A 19,795-nucleotide genomic window follows, 5' to 3' on the forward strand; every position below is an offset into this window, starting at 1 on the left:
AGTTGACTGAAGTGTAGCTAAATCGGAGCAGCATCGCAAGCAAGAGCAAGAGCGAGAGCAGTAGCGCGAGTAAGAGCAAGAGCAAGAGCAGACCAGGCAGGGGACCGAGAGCAAGAGTAGAGCAGCAGCGCGAGCAAGAGCTAAAGCAGTAGCAGCTCCTACTGATGGGGATGTCGCCACCGAGGGAGCGACGCCGTGGAGGAAGTGGCCGGCGATGCCGCGGTGGATGGAGCCGCGCCGTGTCGGCTCGGGACCGAGCGCCGGCAGTACCGTGAGATCGAATCAAGAAGAAAATGCAGTGATTAGTGTACAATCTCATGCATATATGACTCAAAGCTTACATGCTATAATGTGGTATTTATTCATAATTTGGTTGCCAAATCTCATCCGTGTAATGCACGTGTACCCAAAAGAAAAAAAGATAATTTAGACTAGTAAGGTACACGTGCATTGCACGCATGAGATTTGGCAACCAAATTATGAATAAATACCACATTATAGCATGTAAGCTTTGAGTCATATATGCATGATGTAGATGTTCCTTTAATTCTTATAGTTCACTTCATTCAAAATCATCTAGTTTTTATAAGAACGCTAATCTATTTTAAGATTCATGGAATTGTGCGTTGTAAGGCATAAAGTAAAAACAAATCATGTAGAAAAACATTTGGGCAATTCTCATACGGAAGATTCTAGAACAAAGAAGAAGTGCTTGTGTTTTGAGGTTTGTGCATTATGCTTAAGTTCAACCATAGAGTCTTCTAGATTGTACATGTGGCAAAATCTGGTGGAATCTAGATGATATCCAACGGCCAGTAGTGCTCAAATTTGCCAGCTCTGCACGATCGGATTGGCCTCATCCAACGACCATCTTTCAAAGTTAAAGTTATCCGCACACTATATAAAAAATATAATATATATATATGGGTATAGATATAGATATGTGATGCGAAAGCCACCCATCATCTCCAATTAGAATAGTGTGTCCAGCAATGTGGCCAAACGATGTCTGCCATCGGTATCTCAAATTCAAACCAGTCTGACCTTGTTCAATGTGTATACATTACAACATGCTCATTTCGAAACCACACCGCGCAGATCTCCGTTATATTCATCCATGCATGGGTTTCAAACATCATGATCTCTTATTCAAATATTTGAATTCAACTTTACATTGATTATGACCTCACCTAGTATTTTACACCCAAACATTGGTCTTCTCTTTATAATTGTACCACTAACTTTCTCTCGTGCATGCATGCACACACACTACCAGTCAGCATTATCCATTGCACACATCCAATCTTTTTCTTCAGGTCGGTCTCCCATGAAGGTACACACACACACACATCCCCCTCTCCATCATATCGGGCATTCTTTATCTCTCATGTGCATGCGCAACGATCGATGTTCTATGTGTGTGTGTATATAGCTAGGTCTTTCATAGTTTTCCACATAAACCGATCAATCTATATATCTAGTGAGGTCTCACCCTCTTTCCCACGTCCACATCGATCAATCTATACCTCTCTATATAGGATTACATATATAGCTAATACACCCACATTAATTATATATCCAATGCCCCCCTCTCATCATCCATGCCTTCCGCTTCATCTTTCAGACGCGCGCACATTGGCGAAGACAGGGGCAGCAAGGGCCCTGCCCCCCCCCCCCTAACATCACTATATATCGAGGCTAATATGAATGTGATCAGTAGCCAATTGCTGGTAAAAATGGTTTAAGTTGATGAATCGGCCCTCCTCGTAAAGGATTAGCAATGCTTGGCCCCCTAGCTCATGGGACATTTTTCATGGCTCCGCCACTGCGCGCAAATCCGCACGTTCTCGCCCCCTCTCTCTAAATATCGATCTCGCAGTTGTGCACTCTTTCATAGTCTCCCTCCACTCGGCCCCTCGCACCATCTTCTAGCCCCCCACCGGATTTTGCCACATGTACAATCTAGCAGACTCCATGGTTGAACTTAAGCATAATGCACAAATCTCAAAACAACAGTGGTTCTCCTTTGTTCTAGAATCTTCCGTATCATAACTGCCCAAACTTTTTTTCTAGTTGAATTGCCATTATTTGTTTTTACTTTATGCTTTACAACGCACAATTCCATGAATCATAAAATAGAGTAAGGGCTTCTTTGATTCAAAGGATTCTCGAAGGAATTTTGGAGGATTCTAATCCTTAGGAATTTTTCCTATGTTGGTTGTTTGATTCGTAGGATTGTAAACCATAGGAATTTTTCCATATGATTCATTTGCACTAGATTTCATAGGAAACATCCCATCCACTCAAACCTCTTTGAAAGAATTCTGTGTTTTTTCTATGCACAATCAAACACTCGTACCATCCTGTAGGATTCAAGACGACATTCCACTCTAATCCCATGTTCTTCCTATTCCCGCGTTTTGGAAATCCTACGAATCAAAGAGGCCCTAGGTTTTTTATAAAAACTAATTGATTTTGAATGAGATGAACTATAAGAATTAAACGAAGGTCTACATCAGGCATATATGACTCAGAGCTTACATGCTACAGTGTGGTATTTATTCATAATTTGGTTGCAAAATCTGACGCGTGCAATGCACGTGTACCTTACTAGTACTTCGAGTATGTGCAAAACACAATGGCACGCTACACAGTGTCTCTCTTATAGTTCATGAAGCCACGTGGAACCTGTGGAGGCGTTGTCGCGACATCCTTGTGTGGATTGATCACAGTGATGTGCTGCTGGTTCCAGAAGAATGTACTCGTCCTCCCTGAGCCGCACTGGCGGTACATGCACGAAGCGAAGATGTGCACGCACGCCACGCACGCACTCATTCCCTCGCACGCACACGCGGGTACACGGGCGGACGCAATTTTGTACCAAGATCCACACCATGTGATAATTTGACGCGTGTAAAGTCCTTCACTTCATTGATGGTCAATTAATACAGCGCATGCAAATTGAGTGGACGTGAGGGCGGAAGAAAGACATTACTACTCCATAGCGCGCATGCGAGTAGTTAAATCATGGGTTGCTACTTGCTAGTAGTACTTCCATTGGTCTCCTTCGTATTTTGTGCCAATTTTTGACAGTAACATAATATTTACGCATCTGAGCAGTGTAGTCCACTTGAAATTTATGTTCCACTAAACTCATCGGGGGCCGTTTCGGGCCTCGAAACCAAAAACCATCAATTAATCTTTACCTTGTTCCCATCACATTCGAAAGTACTAGTGCTACAATTAAGTGCAAGCCTGCTCACACCTACCAGTACGTACCAAACCTGAACATGTTCCCACTATGCAGGTTTTAGTACTAGTGCTAGTACTTAGGTTATAAAAAGGGGAACTACCTAACCGAAAATTACTCTACCTTCCTCCTCATAAGTCCTCCTTCTTCGTCCGTCCTTGCCATGGCCGGTGTGCAGAGCTCTAGGTCGAGAACTACTCGTAACAAGGGAGGGACAACCAAGGCTACGGAAAAAAAAGAGGGCTCGCCGCCATGCAGAGACCTCGAAAGATCTCTCACGGGTAGGCGATGGCTCCCAGGAGCGCCCTAGACGCGGAGGCGAACATGCCGAGCTGGCCGCGCTGGAGTCATTATCCCTCGACGGCATGCCCGATCAGCTCAATAAGCACCTCAATAAGCAGAAGGAGTTCATCCACGGCTTGGTGGAGCTGCTGAAGGAGAGCCTCGACGACATGCCCGCTGAGCTCAATGAGCAGGGGGAGTTGACCGCCGGCTTGGTGATGCTGCTGAATAAGAGCATTGCCTCGAAGAAGAAGGCGACCGGCGAAATCCTGCAACTTCAGGAGGACAAGGCGAAGCTTTGCCATGAGCTCGATCTACTGAAGGAGGAGAACGCCGGCTGGAAGAAGCTGCATGAGAATAGTAGTTCCTCGATGAAGATGTTGCAGGACCTCGTCATGGAATAGAAGGAGGAGTTGGCGAAGCTCCGCATCAAGCACCCGGCTGCTGTGAAGGTATGTAATGCGGCCGTGGAACATATGATGAAGGCTCGCGTCGAGAAATCCCGCGTCATGGACACAATGATGAAGATGGCGGAGGAGACGCTCAAGGAGATGGAGGTCATGGAGGCGATGAAGAAGCAGTTACGACTCCGCGGCTAGCAACCCTTCATGTAGTGAGAGCAGCGCCCCAGACTTGTGTGTGTATGTCTTCCTTCTTTTTTGGGGGTGATAATCCTCCTTCTTCTTTTGCTCCTATGTTTCTTATTTTGCTTCGGGTGTTTCGCTGCACGTGTCACCTTTTATGCGAGGCATGAATAGAACAATGGTAAAAATGAGATGACTAGCAAATTAGATCATTCTTTATCGCCAATAGAACAATGCCTCTTGCTAGTAATATATAATAAGAGTAGAGAGTAGAGGATATGGCAATGGGCTGCCGTGTTTCGTGCTCCTCCGTCGTACTCCAGTGGAAAACTTGAGTATACCGCACGGTTCTTTGCTCCTCCTCAGGTCGTCGGCACATTTATACGAGCAGTCAAATCACAAGGCCCCGCCTTCCGGCAGTAATGAGCCATCAAATCACAAAGGCCCTCACCTCTCGTGAAAAGGACCAAGCTAGACTGCCCCGCCCTCTAGCCTTTTAAAAAATGTATACATTTGTACAGTAGTAATATCGATGGATTGCGCCATGGAGCAAAACTAACAAGATGTAATTAAAGAAAAAAGGTGGTACATATAGAGAGCGCTCGTCGCCAAATTATGCATATACTATATGACACTACCCACTATGAAGGTACTAGTAACATAGACTAGTAACTAGTCTATGCTACTCTCCACTATGACCAGCCAAAGTCAAGGCGCGGATACCAACAAGGGCCTGGTTGTGTCTATACTTGGACAACTCACCCGACTGCATGCGCACCAGGCAGACGAAGCTCGTGTCGTGTTGGTGCCGTGTGCGGCCCGCACATTAACCAAAACCTCACGCCTCCATCTTAGCCTCCGCGTTTTAAACTTCTCAATCTCAAGGCCAAGGAGCAACGTGAAACCTATGGTAGAGCCAATCGGATGGTTGAGAACACTACAATTCGTAGCTACAGATGCGTGTGTGAGAGAGGACGAGTGTGTGCGTGCACCTCTTCTCAGAGTACAAGTGTATGTGGGTGGCATCGACCTAGGGAGAAGTGATGGTGCGTGCGAGAAGTCCTGAGAGATAGGTGTATTGCGTCTGAAAAAGGACTAGTCTATAGCTCGCCACGAGGCTATTCCTGTCGAACGCCAAGCGTAAGATATGTATCCGACGGTGCCAGTTTTTGCACGTACACAACAGTAGAAAAAGAACTAGTACCATGGCATATGCTACACCACGGCCGAAAAAACGTGCCGACGTTATGCCATCCGGGAATAGTGCCGCACTTCGAAACTAGAACCGTCAATAAATTTTCGGTGCGTCTCGTCACATTCCAAATTACTACTACCACCACGCTATATTTAATTGCAAACCTGTTCACACCGATCACAACCTAAACGGTTTCCCACTTAGGAGCACTAGTAGTACTCGGTTATAAATACTATTATGCTAAGATGACTGCACATTCCTCCTCAACTCCTCATCCACAGAAAACAATCAAGTCAATCAAGCCATGGCCAGCGTGAGTTCTGGGTCGAGAGATTTCCACCAGGGAGAGGTGAGCATGGAAGAGGAAGCACGAGAGATGTCCCGCCTCGCCGCGAAAGCAGCCGACATGTCCAGCCGCGCAGCAGTAGCAGCACAGAGGTCCCGCCGCGCCACCGAAGCAGCACAGAGGTCCCACCGCACCGTCAATGTAGCAGACTGGTCCGGCCACACCGCGGAAGTAGCAGAGATGTCCCGCCGCGCCACCGAAGCAGCACGGAGGTCCCGTCATGCCGTGGCGGCCTGGGAAAATTTCTCGCGGGCAGGCGAGGACTCTTATAGGCGCATGCGTGCGATGGTCCATAGCCAGATGGATCAGATCTCCGGCTGGGCGAGGTTGCAGGACGAGGCTACCGGCATCATCCGGCAACTAGGGGAGGGCAATGCAAAGCTCCGGGGCGAGCGCGACCTGCTGAGGGCGAAGATCGCCGGAAGGGCGAAGCAGGCGGAGGAGACCGCTGCCTTGTTGCAGAGGACGGGCATCATCGTCAAGAAACTTATGGACGAGAATGCCATGCTCTGCATCGAGCGCAACAGGCTGGTGGAGGAATCCGTGGATTCTGCCAAGCAGCGTATTAAGGACATGAAACTGATGAAAGAGATCATCGCCCGCCGCGAGAACTAGTCTCCACGACCTGCAGCGCATAAAGAAAGTAGAGATCAGCGAGCCAGATCGTTGTATGCGTCTTCCTTCTTATTTTGCCCTTGTGTATTTCGGGCGTAGCCGCATGTGGCTTTTTTAATTATCTTCCTAATTATGTAAGACAATTACTATCCACTCTCGTCGTCCTTATATATATTCACCAGTCTTGCTATAAGTCGCAGTAGATGCTATATAGGTCCGTCGGATCTTACATCAAGATCCGTGCAAAATTTTCTTTTCAGATTTTCTTTTTTCTCTCTTAAATCTCAATCGAGTGAGACATTGCCACGCCATTAAACAGAGGCTTGGGCACCATTAATGGAGACCTTGGGAGAGAGGTGGACGGCAGATGGAAGTCAAAGGGCTCTCCTCCTGATAAGCACGCGCAGGGGTCTGATCGCATGCCTCCCGTACTCAAATAGCTACCCTGCATGGCATCTCCTAGCTAATAAAAAAAGGGGACGCGTGGCGGCACGTAAATGGTAAATAGAACGCCCACAGTTTCAATAATACTTGTGTTTCTGATTGTAACGTGACAGCACTTGTTCCAAAATGACTTTGTTGATTGTTAATGTGTGCGCCTTCACAAATCGGACAGCAAAATTACCACAGCATGTTGGTGCCATGTCATGACACCAAGCCAAGTTTCATGATTTTCATGCGTATTTCGGATTTACAGGAATTAAAAAACCAAGTTCCAGCCGAGCCATGACGTCCAGATGTTTGAATTTCATTCCCATTTCTCGCATGGGACCTAGAAATTTACCCGAGGACACACATGTGATTTTTCAACCAGCATTGATGCACTGGAGCATGTGCTTGTATTTAAAATTTGAATTATGCACACAAAGGTGACACGTTCCCTCTCAGAACCACGAGCCTTCTTGAGAGAAGCTCAGGTTTGCAAAAGGCTTATACCAAAACTTGTTCCTATTCTGCATTTTTTACCACAGCATGGTAGTACCATGACATGACATCATGCCAAGTTTCATGATTTTCAGGCGTGTTTTGGATTTACAAGAATTTTAAAACCAAGCTTCTCAATGTTCTCGGCTGAACCATGATGCCCAGATGTTTGAATTTCATTCCCATTTCTTGCATGGGACCTAGAAATTCACCCGAGGACACACATGTGATTTTTCAATCAACTTTGGTGCACGGGAGCATGTGCTTGTAGTTCAAATTTGAATTATGCACATTAAATGACCAGAAACTCAATTAATGTATAAAAAGGCCAAACAAACCCGGAATAATTCCAAAATTTAACAGGGCACTCATATAGTTCTATGTTGCCTCTTTAAAGAAAATCTGGGGGGAGGCAGCGTATATTGTTTCACACACAAAGGTATAAAGAAATAAAGAAAGTAGCATACCTATTTAATTCTTGGGTTCTTATTATTTATGCCACTAGTTGTGTATCACTACTTAATTTTGCCATTAGAAGTTACAACTACTCAAAAAATGCCATCGATCCGTGAGATGCGTGCTCAAAAATGCAATTAGATATCTAAAAAATGCCATCGTTAAGTTAGATGTTTGCTCAGAAATGCCATTAGACATTGTTATTTTCACGTCAAACCCGTTGACCATGTTACATGAGAAAAATAAGCCGATTCTCACAATGATAAGTTAATGGTGTCCAGCACAACACACCCCTCAAATAAAACTAAGCACCCTGGAATTCTTTGACAAAACTAAGCACCCTGAAATTCTTTTGACAACTAAACTGTTGGCTATATGATGTTGGCCATATATATTGTACGTATATAATGTCAAGAAACGAGTGGTAGTACTATACCAACTAAAAGATGAAATGTACGAAATATAACGAGAAGAAACATAACATAGTTTTGCTGGGGGCTCAGCACAACACACCCCTCAAATAAAACTAAGCACACCAGAAATTAAACTAAGCAACTAATCCGGTAGACACTGCATTAGAACCACCATGAGCAACGACACTGCCACCTTACTCGGAGTCCTCGTCCACGTCCTCGACTTCGTCCTTGTCCCTCTTCCTCTTGGGCGATACTTCTTTGCTTGAACCGCACACTTGGCTCTTGCTCTTCATCCAACCCTTGTAGATATGGAAACAAAGGTAGCCATCCATTGCAGCGTAGTGGATGTGGTCTATATCTAGTACATTCCACTGCCATGCATGACGATGAAACGTGTATGGAGGTTTCTCTAGTTTACCGTATGAAGGATGAACCATGGCTGCTGCCAGGGTCGGCATTGAAGGCTGAGAGGAGGACACCAGGCTTGCCTTCTGGAGATCGAAGGGCTGGCCTACAATGAGGCCTATCCGACCTAGGATTTCCTTGTCGTTCCTAAAGTCTACAGTAACGAATTTGACTCGGCCGCCCTTGAGGAACTTCTTAAATTCCTCGCACTCAACGTCGGCATGGCATATGTGGTAGACCAAGCATAAGTCATGCACGCAAACTTGGATCACAGCGGGCTTCTTCTTCTCTGCCTCCTTTAGTTTCTTCTCGCTTCCCAGGACTATGGTGTACTCAACATCTAGCCCAGCGACCCACTCATCATTTGAGTTTTCGAACATGCGTTTGAAGCGAGCAAGGCATTCTTTCACCATTGTGGAAGAACGGGTGTAGATGACGTCGAACTCATCGCCGGTGATGGTTCTAACCTTGTACTCACCGCCGATCATGGAGATTTGGGACGCCATGGATTTGGGAGGAGGGTTAGGATTAGTGGAATTGCTGTAATGTGAAAGGACCGGACGACTAGGAGCGGTTTATCGATTGTAAAAATGTCGAGTGGGGGGTGCGTGTGAATGGCAGGGTAGTGGCTTGCCTGGTGGATAAATGGATTCATGCACAGTACTATGGGGGCCCAATTAGATGTCATGTCTACTCGACGCCCAATTAAATGGCTTTCGATGTCATGTCAAGCATCGGGAAAATTACAGGTGATACGAACCTTTCCATTCTCCCATGATATGGGCTTCCGAGAGCCCTTGGATCTGAGATCGAACGGTTGCATGGCGTGATTCTAGACCTATGGGTGAATATCCTATCCTGGAGGGTTATTTTGTAAATTTTCAGCAACTTAGCATACGACCGTTCGATCTCAGATCCAAGGGCTGCCAGCAGCCCGTATCATGGTCGCGCCTACCACGACCGTCGCCTCGCTCGCGCGGTCGCGCCCTTGGAGATTTAACACGATGCGTTAGGCTATCTGATGTTGGGATGTCATACATAGTCATCACTTAGTCACTCATACAACAAGGTTGGCTATAAGAGTATTTTTTGTTTACTTCTCTCTATCTCTTTCCTCATAGTATTTATTGTATTTGCCAAGGAGTGACCTCTTCCAATGAAATGGTGCTTAGATGAGGTGCTATGGGCATTAAATGGCTTAGCAACTCAAGTCCCCAATGCATAGGTGCTTAGTTTTTTGTTGCTAAGTTTGCTTCATCTAGGTACACGCGCTTATCACCGTTTCTTCCTGGGGTCACCAAACTAGTCTCTCTCTTCTTAATTAACTTGCCACATCAGACTTTATGCCTATGTGGCAGGCTTAGCACCTGTAGGATCAAGTACAATAGTGGGCTATAAGCCCGCTTTACATGGCATTTTTGCATATGTGGGGGAAAGAGGCAAGGAAAAAGTGGAGGAGTGGGCTCTCAAGCAAGAGCCAGCCTCTACATGGTGGAGCATCGGGAGAGGCACCTGTATGGAGGTGGTCAGGAATCGGGAGACTCACGCCGGTCGTAGCGCCGCAGTTAAAATGATAATGGCAAGTGAAATCACGGGGCCCCACCTGTCCAGAAGTAACTCACTGTCAGATCACACAGCCCTACGTTTGCAGCAGCCTACTCCCTCATCTTCTCGCATCTCTATCGAACCGACTAGGCGGAACTGCCCCGCCTACCGCGCGGGAAAAGCCCCGCCCTCGACTTTTAAATAGTACAATATACTAATTTTGTATCCATGGATTGCGCCATGGAGCAAAGCCTCAAGAAAACGGCGGTACACATGTACGGAGTATACAGCACGCCCGTCGCGTTCGCGTCGCACCCTAGACGGTCGGTCGGTCTGGCACGCCGCTCTCCGAATGGAACGCGCGTCATATTGCATTTGCACACACATGTGCGACCGCAATTGAGAACCGACCATAGGCACACTCCCCGGCCCCGCAAGTCGGGTGAGTTAATAGAAGAGAGAGACGAGCGATAGTACTACTAGAGAAGTGTTGTAGGAGTACATACGTTGGTACCTGGACGATCCCTGCAAGACACGGAAGATCAGTTCGTCCATGCATGTGACCAGACTCCAGCAGACACGCCTGGATTGGCTATCGTCTACATATCGTCCAGGCTGTGTTGTACAGGGCTCTAGTTCTGGTGATAAATCTAAAAAAAGGTTTCTTGTCATCTCGCAAAATTAGGTGTCATGTGCTTCAGATCACTGCGAGGGTTAAACAGCGACAACTGAGTTGGGCTAGTCATTGGGGGCACATGCACGAAGACTACTCGGCTGCCATCTAGGTCAAGCCGGCTATGTTAATTAGGACATCTATCGACGGACCCCTTTTCTACGAGTTTATCTTTAATTTGAGCTTTGATCCTCGTCTAGTTTGTCCGTCGGGATTCATCTTGTCTCCTTTGGGCAGTGAGGTTATGATTTCTTGTCATGTGGCATTTTTTCGTGTTATATGTTATAATCCGGTGCTTCAGATCAAAATGACGACAACTGCGCCTCCGGAGCACGTGCATGAAGACTTCTCGACAGTCATTGTTGAGGTCAAGCCGGCTCCGGCCGGTAGACAAAAGAAAACTAGTACTCCACTATATAGGCAGGAACCTCCGTGCTTGCTTGCTAGTGTTGCTCTCTTCACACTGTCTCGTCCTCTCCAGATCTAAACACGACAGCGGTGGCCACACTCTCTCTCTCTCTCTACTCACCGCTGGTCACAGATCCAGCCAGATCCTCTCCGCCGGGGAAGGTGAGAAGGTGCAACGTTCACGCGGTCGTCCTCGGCGACGGCTCTTACCCACTGCCGGCGCGTCCCGATCAGCGTGCCTTGCCGTTCTCTCCCAAGCATCGCTGGCGAGGGAGGGCCTCCCACCCCTTCTTCCTCACTGCCGTAGTGTGGGCAGATCCGGCCTCCCGCCGCCCACCTAGCGACATCCCGGCGACCCTCAGGTATAACTTCCTTTGAAACTGGCCTTGCTCTACTTCCCGAGCTCCTGACGTCACTGCATTTGTATCTTTTACTATTTCTCAGGCCCCCTCGTGTAGATAGGATCGATCGGCTGTTCGAAAACCACCTTATTTTTTACTGTTAAGAGGTAAAACTAGTTCATGCACTCGAATCTAGTAGTACTTGGTTCAAACAAGGAAGAAAGGGGGTGGGGGTGGGGGAAGATTTGTTACCTAAATCTAGGACTTGGTCGAAAGAGGAAATAATGGGGGCGAAAAGTAGCAGAGACTGGCTATCCAACTGGTCTCTAGGTCTAATAGGGAAATAAAGGGAACGCAGTACAAATTCAATATAAACCCGATCTATTGGTTGAAAAAGGAAAGAAAGTGGGGACTGGGGGACAAGTCAACAGAGTAAGTCCAGCACTAGATTTGCTAGCCTCACACAGTATAAGGTGGCTATATACCGAACAAAAATGGGACCAACCCAGATATCCTCTTCTGATATTTGTTGCATCGAGCCGCTCTTATGTAATGCCACTGGTAAAATGTAGCAGTCGCACTGTTAAAAGTAAGGACACGTTAAACCAATGTTGTTTTCAATGTAATGCCTCCAGTAATATGAATCAATGGAACTTTTTTTCATGTCCTGCTAAATTTCCCATTAAGATAAGTTGCTTCTTTTCCTTAGAGATGCAACTGTCCTGGTCCGCCTACTCTCCAGGAGCTTCATGACCAACCTTGATGTTGCTCAATTTTATTGCAACTAATGAAGAAGAAGCTCTGTGGGTTCGTTTTCTGATGGAAATGGAACCGGGGCTCGAGCCCTTTTCTTAAAAAAAAGAAGAAGAAGAAGCTGCTAGCTCATGGGACATTGCTTCATTTTAGGTGAACTGCACCAAAAGGTCCCATGAATTGAATCATCCATGTTGGTGACTGGTGTCATCCCTTCTATGATGGCGTTGACTGCAGATATGGTTCCCATCATGAGGTATGTTCCTTTTTGGTCTGACCGTTTACCAAAGATCCTGCATGTTGATCCTACTCTTGTGCTACTGTTTTGGCACTGCCGTGATAAAGTAGTAATGTTATTATTTTGCACCTTAATCTAGTGGCACTATTAATTTGAGGCAATGTTTTGGCACCCCTAGTGCCACTGTTTTTTTATATATCGAAAGAGGGGGTTCCCTCCGATTTCATTAAAGAAAGCCAACCATAGAGAACCATTATCCGACAACATCTCAGTGTAAACGGGCAGTTATGCAACTACTACTAGAACGGACTGAGTACTAGCAGGAGACAAGTTCGCCACATAAGCTAGGCAGGTAGGGGGCGCAGCACTAGCTCGACCAAGTTTGTATTACAACCCAAATGCTACCATAGAAACATCAGGGGGAAGATAGGGACTGAAAGAGCCAGCTTCAGCATCCCAGTCTAAGCACCCCCGGCCTTCATCCTTGCGGCGCACGGTACACCTCGTTTGCCACCTGCTCGACCCTAGTGTCACTGATAAAATGAAGTAATAATACAGTTAAAATAGAGCGAGTGTCCTCTCTATCATTTCATTTCCAATGTAGATAAAGAAAGTGCTTCTCTTTGTTAATGTATGTTTCATCAACTAGTCCCATTGTTAATGTTTAAGCATTTCTGCAAACTGGGGTGCTTAATTTTAGTTGATCTGCACAAAAATAGAGATTTGAATGTCTCAAGGCCCCTCCTTGTACTACCGCTGTACACTGATGTTCATCACTGGCAGAAGGTGTATCGGGGAGACTTGGGTCAATTTCCAGTATGATGTAATATTTTCTTATGTTTATTAGTGTATGTTTCATCAACTAGTGCCACTATAATGTAATCACGCCTTTTCATTATCTGTGCAAACAGGGTTATTCAGCTGCATTTTGGTGGAACTGCACAAATGTACGGATGGAACCGGCATATATGCAGAGTGCGAGGTGCCAAGTAAAAATTACCGACACCAACCCTGCTCCATCTAAGCATTGGCATCCACCACCATCAGTGGGATGTGTGGCGCTCATTGTGGACGGATCTTTCTCGGCAGCAAATCCTCTAACCAAATACTAGTAGCTTAGACTTAAAAAATACTAGTAGCTTATATTGGCAGTTTTCTAGGGGTGTACTCTTTTCTGAAAGAAGCACCAATCTATTTTTCTTATTTGTACACAGTGTCACAACTTTGACCCAAAGGTCCAGAGCTATTTTAGGGTGATTGGCGTAGTACTCGGAGACTGATTGTAAGCATGATTTTTATTAGTTGTCACACTGATTGTAACCATGAGCTGATGGAAGATTAGGTTAGTGCGAAGCTTACCTTAAACCCTACCGACGTCGTTGAAACGAGGCGAGCGTCGAGGGAACCGTGGAGAACGGCGGGGAAGCGAAGTCGCGCCATCCGGCCTCCTCTTGCGTTGGGAGAACGAATGCTCCTGTGGCTCCGGCTGGCTCTGCACCCTCACGAACGGCACACCGTACTCGATCGATTCATTATCCTCTGGGCGCTCGACCTTTGACCTGTACGCCCACCACCTCCGCCTGACTTTCGCCTCGGGCGAATCTATCTGCTCCATCGCCCAGAGGAGATACTCGATGAACTCGAAGGACTGCGGCGTGACTGCCGCCGAGGAGTGCATCGCCGCCCTCATCGATGTCGTCTCGCTCTTTCGCATACATTGCCACATGGCCCTCACCGTCCTCGAAATCTCCCACTCATTGTCAAACCAAGTAAGGATCTCCTTAAACCTGGCTAACTTTGCCTGGTCGCCGGCGGCGATCTGCCTAATTCGCTGTTGCATCCCCTCCATAGATGTCCTTCTGAGTGGTCCGATGCTAGCTTTGGAAGATGGGAGGAGAGATGGTGGTCTTGCAATAGAGAAGAGGGAGAGGCGAGACGGTGGTTTTGGAATGGAGATGATGGAGAGGAGAGGGGGTGGTTTTGAAATGGGGAAGAGGGAGAGGCGAGACGGTGGTTTTGGAATGGAGATGATGGAGAGGAGAGGTTCCCCTGCCTTTCGGTCGCTGACAGGTGGGCCCCGCACTTGGTGGGACCCATGTGTCAGTGTCTCAATGGCAGGATGGGCTATGTCAGGGGATCCTCGTCCGAGGAGAAAGGAGGTGGTTTTGCAATGGAGAAGAGGGAGAGGCGAGATGGTGGTTTTGGAATGGAGATGATGGAGAGGAGAGGAGGTGGTTTTGTAATGGAGAAGAGGGAGAGGAGCATGCGGCAGCGATTTAGGATTGGACGAGAGGGCCGGCGCGCTGTGACTGGATCAAAATCAAAATCAATTTACCCTTCAATTAAGAAAGCGACCCCACATCAACTAGTCTCCCTTTTATTCTAGGTCATAATTGACCATGATTTTCGCAAATAAAATATATGTTATACGTTGCAAAAATAATATAATTTGAAAGTACATTCAGATACGAACCAAATGATACAATTTTTGGTGACATGCATTCACATTTTGCTTGTCAAATACAGTACATGGTCAAACTTTGACCCAAAATACGCAAAACAAAAAAATACTTCCAAGACCAGCGCCGTTCTTCCGCTCTTCTCGTCTTAAACCACCGCCGCTCCTCTCATGTTCCAATCTAAATCCAGCGCCGCTCCTCTCCTCTTCCATTTCAAAACCACCGCCCCTCCACTCCTGTTCCAATCCAAAACCAGCATCGCTCATCTCCCATTCTAAACCAAAACCAGCGCTGCTCCTCTCCTCTTCCATTAAAAATCCACCACCGGCGAGTGAAGGTGCTATGGAGAAGTAGATCGATGGAGGTGTTCAACTGATACATGAGGATCGCAGACGGCGACCCTGTGAAGCTAGCTAGGATGTTGGAGATACAGTCTTGGTTTGACAACAAGGACCAACTAGCGGCGACGGCGACATCCATGGCCAAATATCTGCAACAGAGCGAAAAGGCGGCGATACTCCCGGAGGGAGTTGCGCGGGAGTACATAGAGCTGCTCCTCTGGGCCATGGAGCAAACAGATTCACCGAATCCGATCATGAGGGAGCGGTGGTGGGAGTATCAATCCCAGATGGAGCATCCAGCAGAGACTGAAGGATCGAGCATCTACAGGGTGCCGTTTGTGAGGGTGTCGTGCCAGAGCGAGCCGGTGGAGTCTTCGTCGACCGAACCCAACTGCAAGAGGAGAAAAACAGTTGGCCCGACGATGCTTCCCCGCCATTCTCTCCCTCGTCGTTCACATCGTCTCACGGGGCGGCTGTTTGCTGCCAAGGAATAGGAGGGATTGCCCCCCCCCCGGACCAATAGTCGGGCAGGTTGTGAATTGTCAGGAGGAGCTTAGGGTTTTTAGTGTTTGCAGGTTGTGAATTGTGTTTTGTGTTGTGTATTTTGAGAGTACTTTCAGATATGAATGCCTTTTGAATTTCAGATTTGCAGTATTGAGCATATGAAGTATTTTATGAATTCTAGAGATCTATTTTTAGCACTTAAAAAATGTAGTTTCATAGGAGTATAAAAGTGCAGACAATGTGATTCTCAAAGAAGAAACTGCAAGTTTCAGTTTCAGGTAAGAAACTCCAAGTTCAGTTTCAGATAAGAAACTGCAACTTTCAGAGGCAGAGCATTTATATTAACACGGCCTTTTCAAACAGTGTTAACATCATGCTGGAAGTTTTATTCATGGTCAAAACTGGAACTACCAGCCAGTTAACATCATGCTGATCAACATTCATGCATAGCACATCTTCATATGATGCACAGTCAAAAAGATATGCTATTTTCAAGATGCCCACACAATGTTGAGTGTGTGGAAAACAGAGAAAATGAGGGACACCGTTGTCTGCCGTTGTGAACATGCTGAACAAATGAGAGGAATCTGGAGAGGACTGTACGTGGAGAGGCGGACAGTCGGGACCCACCAGGTCTATGGCCGTACGCAAGCAAGTGCCTCATCAAAAAAATACTTCCTCCTAATGCTATACTGACGTTGGGGCCCATGGGTTTGTCAACATAGTTACATTTTTTTAGGTGCTTCAACATAGTTACGATAGGAGATAAATTCACAACGAAGCCGGGGAGCTGGCAGGTATCATTTATTATCACTGGGGCAGCAAGTATCAGCTGGGTTTTGGGCTGCCCCGTCTAGGCTTTCTTTTTTAACATGTGCAGCCCACGACCTCGGATGGGAGGTCCATAGGCCTGTTTGTATTTTCTTGAGGGCCGTCATGTATTGACCGGCCTATGGACCTCCCATCCGAGGTTTTATTTTTCCTGAAACATCGGCAGCCCAATTTATGTATTTTTTTGAAGAAAACGCAGAGGTCTGTTCTATTTTTCTATATAAGAATAGGAACGCCTGGTCCAACTTATGTTTCCCTTCTAACTATATTATATATATTTAAATTATTTTATATGTTATTATATATTATTGTTATTGTCATCATATATTTAACAGATACTTACATATGTAAGAAAACAATATCCCACATCTTATTAACTTATAAAAATAATTTCTTAACAATAAAATCCTCGATTTTTTTGGCAACGAAAATCTTGGTGATTGTGTACAAAAGCTTGGTAAGATTTAAGGACCAATGTAATAATAAATCACTTATTATTTAAATATATATATAAAAAAATGCTCATCCCCTGTTTATTTTTTGATAACATTGTTGCGCCCACCCCAACATTATAATTAGAATAAGCCCAGCAAAATCATGTATTTCGAGAAAGTGCAAATGGCCTGTAATTTTTTTGGAAAAACATAAATGGGCCACATGGACGCTACATTATTTGTTCACCCAGCCTATCTAATGGACTGTAGTTCAAAAAAAGAGATCAAATGGGCTGTAAATTCTACCCCGCAAAAAAAAGACTGTAAATTCTGAAAAAATGGGCTGAATACGTGCCACATTTTTGGAGGCTGAAATGTGGGCCAATAGGTCGAAGCCAATGCAAGTCGTTGTCAACTTAGTCAACAAACGATTCTGACATCGTTAGCCGTTGGATTTACATCCAATGACCGGCGTCCATCTTCAATCTCTCGTCTTCTTCCTCCAGCGCCGCCGGGACCACCTGCTCCCGCCTCCTGCTGCTAGTAGCTCTGCTTAGCACGCTTCGCTGTGAAGCGCTACTCCACTGTTGGCCAGGCCATCCCTCCACCCCTCCACACCTCCTGCCGACTGCCGAACCACCCCTCCACCAACTGCCGAACCACACCGCACCAGAACCAGTTAACCCTCGTACACCTCTCCGTCTGCGACTCTACTCCCGCGTCTTCCCATCTCCGGCTCGTTGTTGTCCGGGGCCTCGCCGTCATCCACCACCTTGGATGCGCTCGGCGTAGCCTGGTCAATGTGGTCAACGAACGACACCATCGGAAGTAGACTGTGCGTGGAGAGGCTGACAGCTGGGTCCACGGCCGCACGCAAGGAAATGCCTCCTTATTACACGCAAAATAATGATTCCTCCACCTAACAGCTGGGACCCACCGAAAGGGCCTCTGTATTTCGCGAAAAACGTTCCCACCGCTGACAGGTTGGACCCACCAGCTATATCTTCGCACGCAAGGAAGTGCCTCCTTATTACGCACACAAAAATGAATACCCCCCTGCTAGCTGGGACCCACAATAGTGGGAGGCCAACTTGTGGGCCAACTAAGTTGACGGGGACAGAGGGCTTTGTCAACTTAGTCAATATGCATGATTCTAGATCCAGTGACCGTACGATGTCCATCCAACGGCCGTAGTGCTTCTTCAACCTCTGGTCTTCTTGCTCCAGCCATCCAAACCAGCGTCGGTCGTGCCTCGTGCTCCTGCCTCCCGTGGCCGGCTGCGATGCGGTGGAGGCCTCACTGCCCCCTACTACTCCCACCGCTGGCCAGGCCATCCCTCTACTCACCCACACCCCCTGTTATTCTGCGGCGACGGCAGCCTCACACCGCAGCGAACCAGTGAACCCTCGTACTCCTCTACACGTGGGCATCCACTGCCACGTCTTCCCCGGCTCCGTGTTGTCCCCTTCGTAGGCCTCGCCATCGTCCACCGCCCTGGTGCTCTCGGCGCGGCATGGTCAACGTGGTCAAGGAACGGCTTCCATCGGACGTGAACTGTACGTGGAGAGGCTGACAGCTGGGTCCACGGTCGCAGCAAGGAAGTGCCTCCTTATTACGCGCAAAATAATTATTCCTCCACCTGACAGCAGGGACCCACCGGACGGGCCACCGTATTTCACGAAAAAAATGTTTCCCCATGACTGCTGGGACCCACCAGCTACATCTTCGCACGCAAGTGTGTCCGGGCAAAAAAAATGATTCGCCCCCTGACTGCTGGGACCCACCAGCTACATCTTCGCACGCAAGGAAGTGCCTGACAGTCGGGACCCACCTGGTCGAAGCGTATGTAGTGTTGTCATTCTGGTCGCGAACGTGTACGTACATATTGGTCGATGTAGAGGCGCGCACGTGTCGTAGTAGAGGCGCGCACGTAGCATGTACACGTACGTACAGCGGCCAGTGTGCAAGAAAGAAAATATGGCCACGTACATACATACGGGCAGGGTCTCGAACGACTACTCGCGCATACGTACGGCCAGGGCTCGTGTACATGGCTGGGTCGGAACGGAGAAACAGCATCGTCGTCGTGTTCATGGGGAGCCAACCGGCTGGGTCGGAACGGAATGCGTCGTCGTGTTCATCGGGAGGGCTTGGACGGAACAGCCGATGGAAACGAGGCCTGGCGTACCGCAGAACGGAGGAAACGGCCTTGTGTTCGATCGGCCATGTTTGAAACGGGATCCTGTTCATCGGGAGGGGTCTGGCATACCGCAAAACGGAGGAAACGGACCTCCTACAGTCGAAACGGGGGTCCTTTTGATCGGGAGGGGTGTGGCGTACCGCAAAATGGAGGAAACAGACTTGTGTTGGAGCGCTACGGTCGAAACGGGGGCCCTGTTCATCAGGAGGGGTGCGGCGTACCGCAAAACAGGAATCCAAGGGATACTGTTCATCTCCACCATCGACCCCCTCCAGCCTCCACGGGCTACTGTTCATCCACCGTCGACCTCCTCCAGCCTCCACCTGCGACTGTTCATCCACGAACTCCTGTTCATCCAGCCTCCACCGCGCGCTACTCCACCGGCTACTGTTCAACCAGCCCTCCCCACGGGCTCCTGTTCAACCACCCCTCCACGGGCTACTGTTCATCCAGCCCTCCACCATCTACTGTTCAGCCTGCCCTCCACGGGGTGGTCATGTTCATCCTGCCCTCCACGGGGTCCTGTTCATCCAGCCCCAACCGGCTCGAACGATCGGGGTCCTGTTCATCTAGAGGCAACGCCACGGGGTCCTGT

This window comes from Triticum aestivum, chromosome 6D, assembly GCF_018294505.1.
Source record: "Triticum aestivum cultivar Chinese Spring chromosome 6D, IWGSC CS RefSeq v2.1, whole genome shotgun sequence".
NCBI classification, from domain to species: Eukaryota; Viridiplantae; Streptophyta; class Magnoliopsida; order Poales; family Poaceae; genus Triticum; species Triticum aestivum.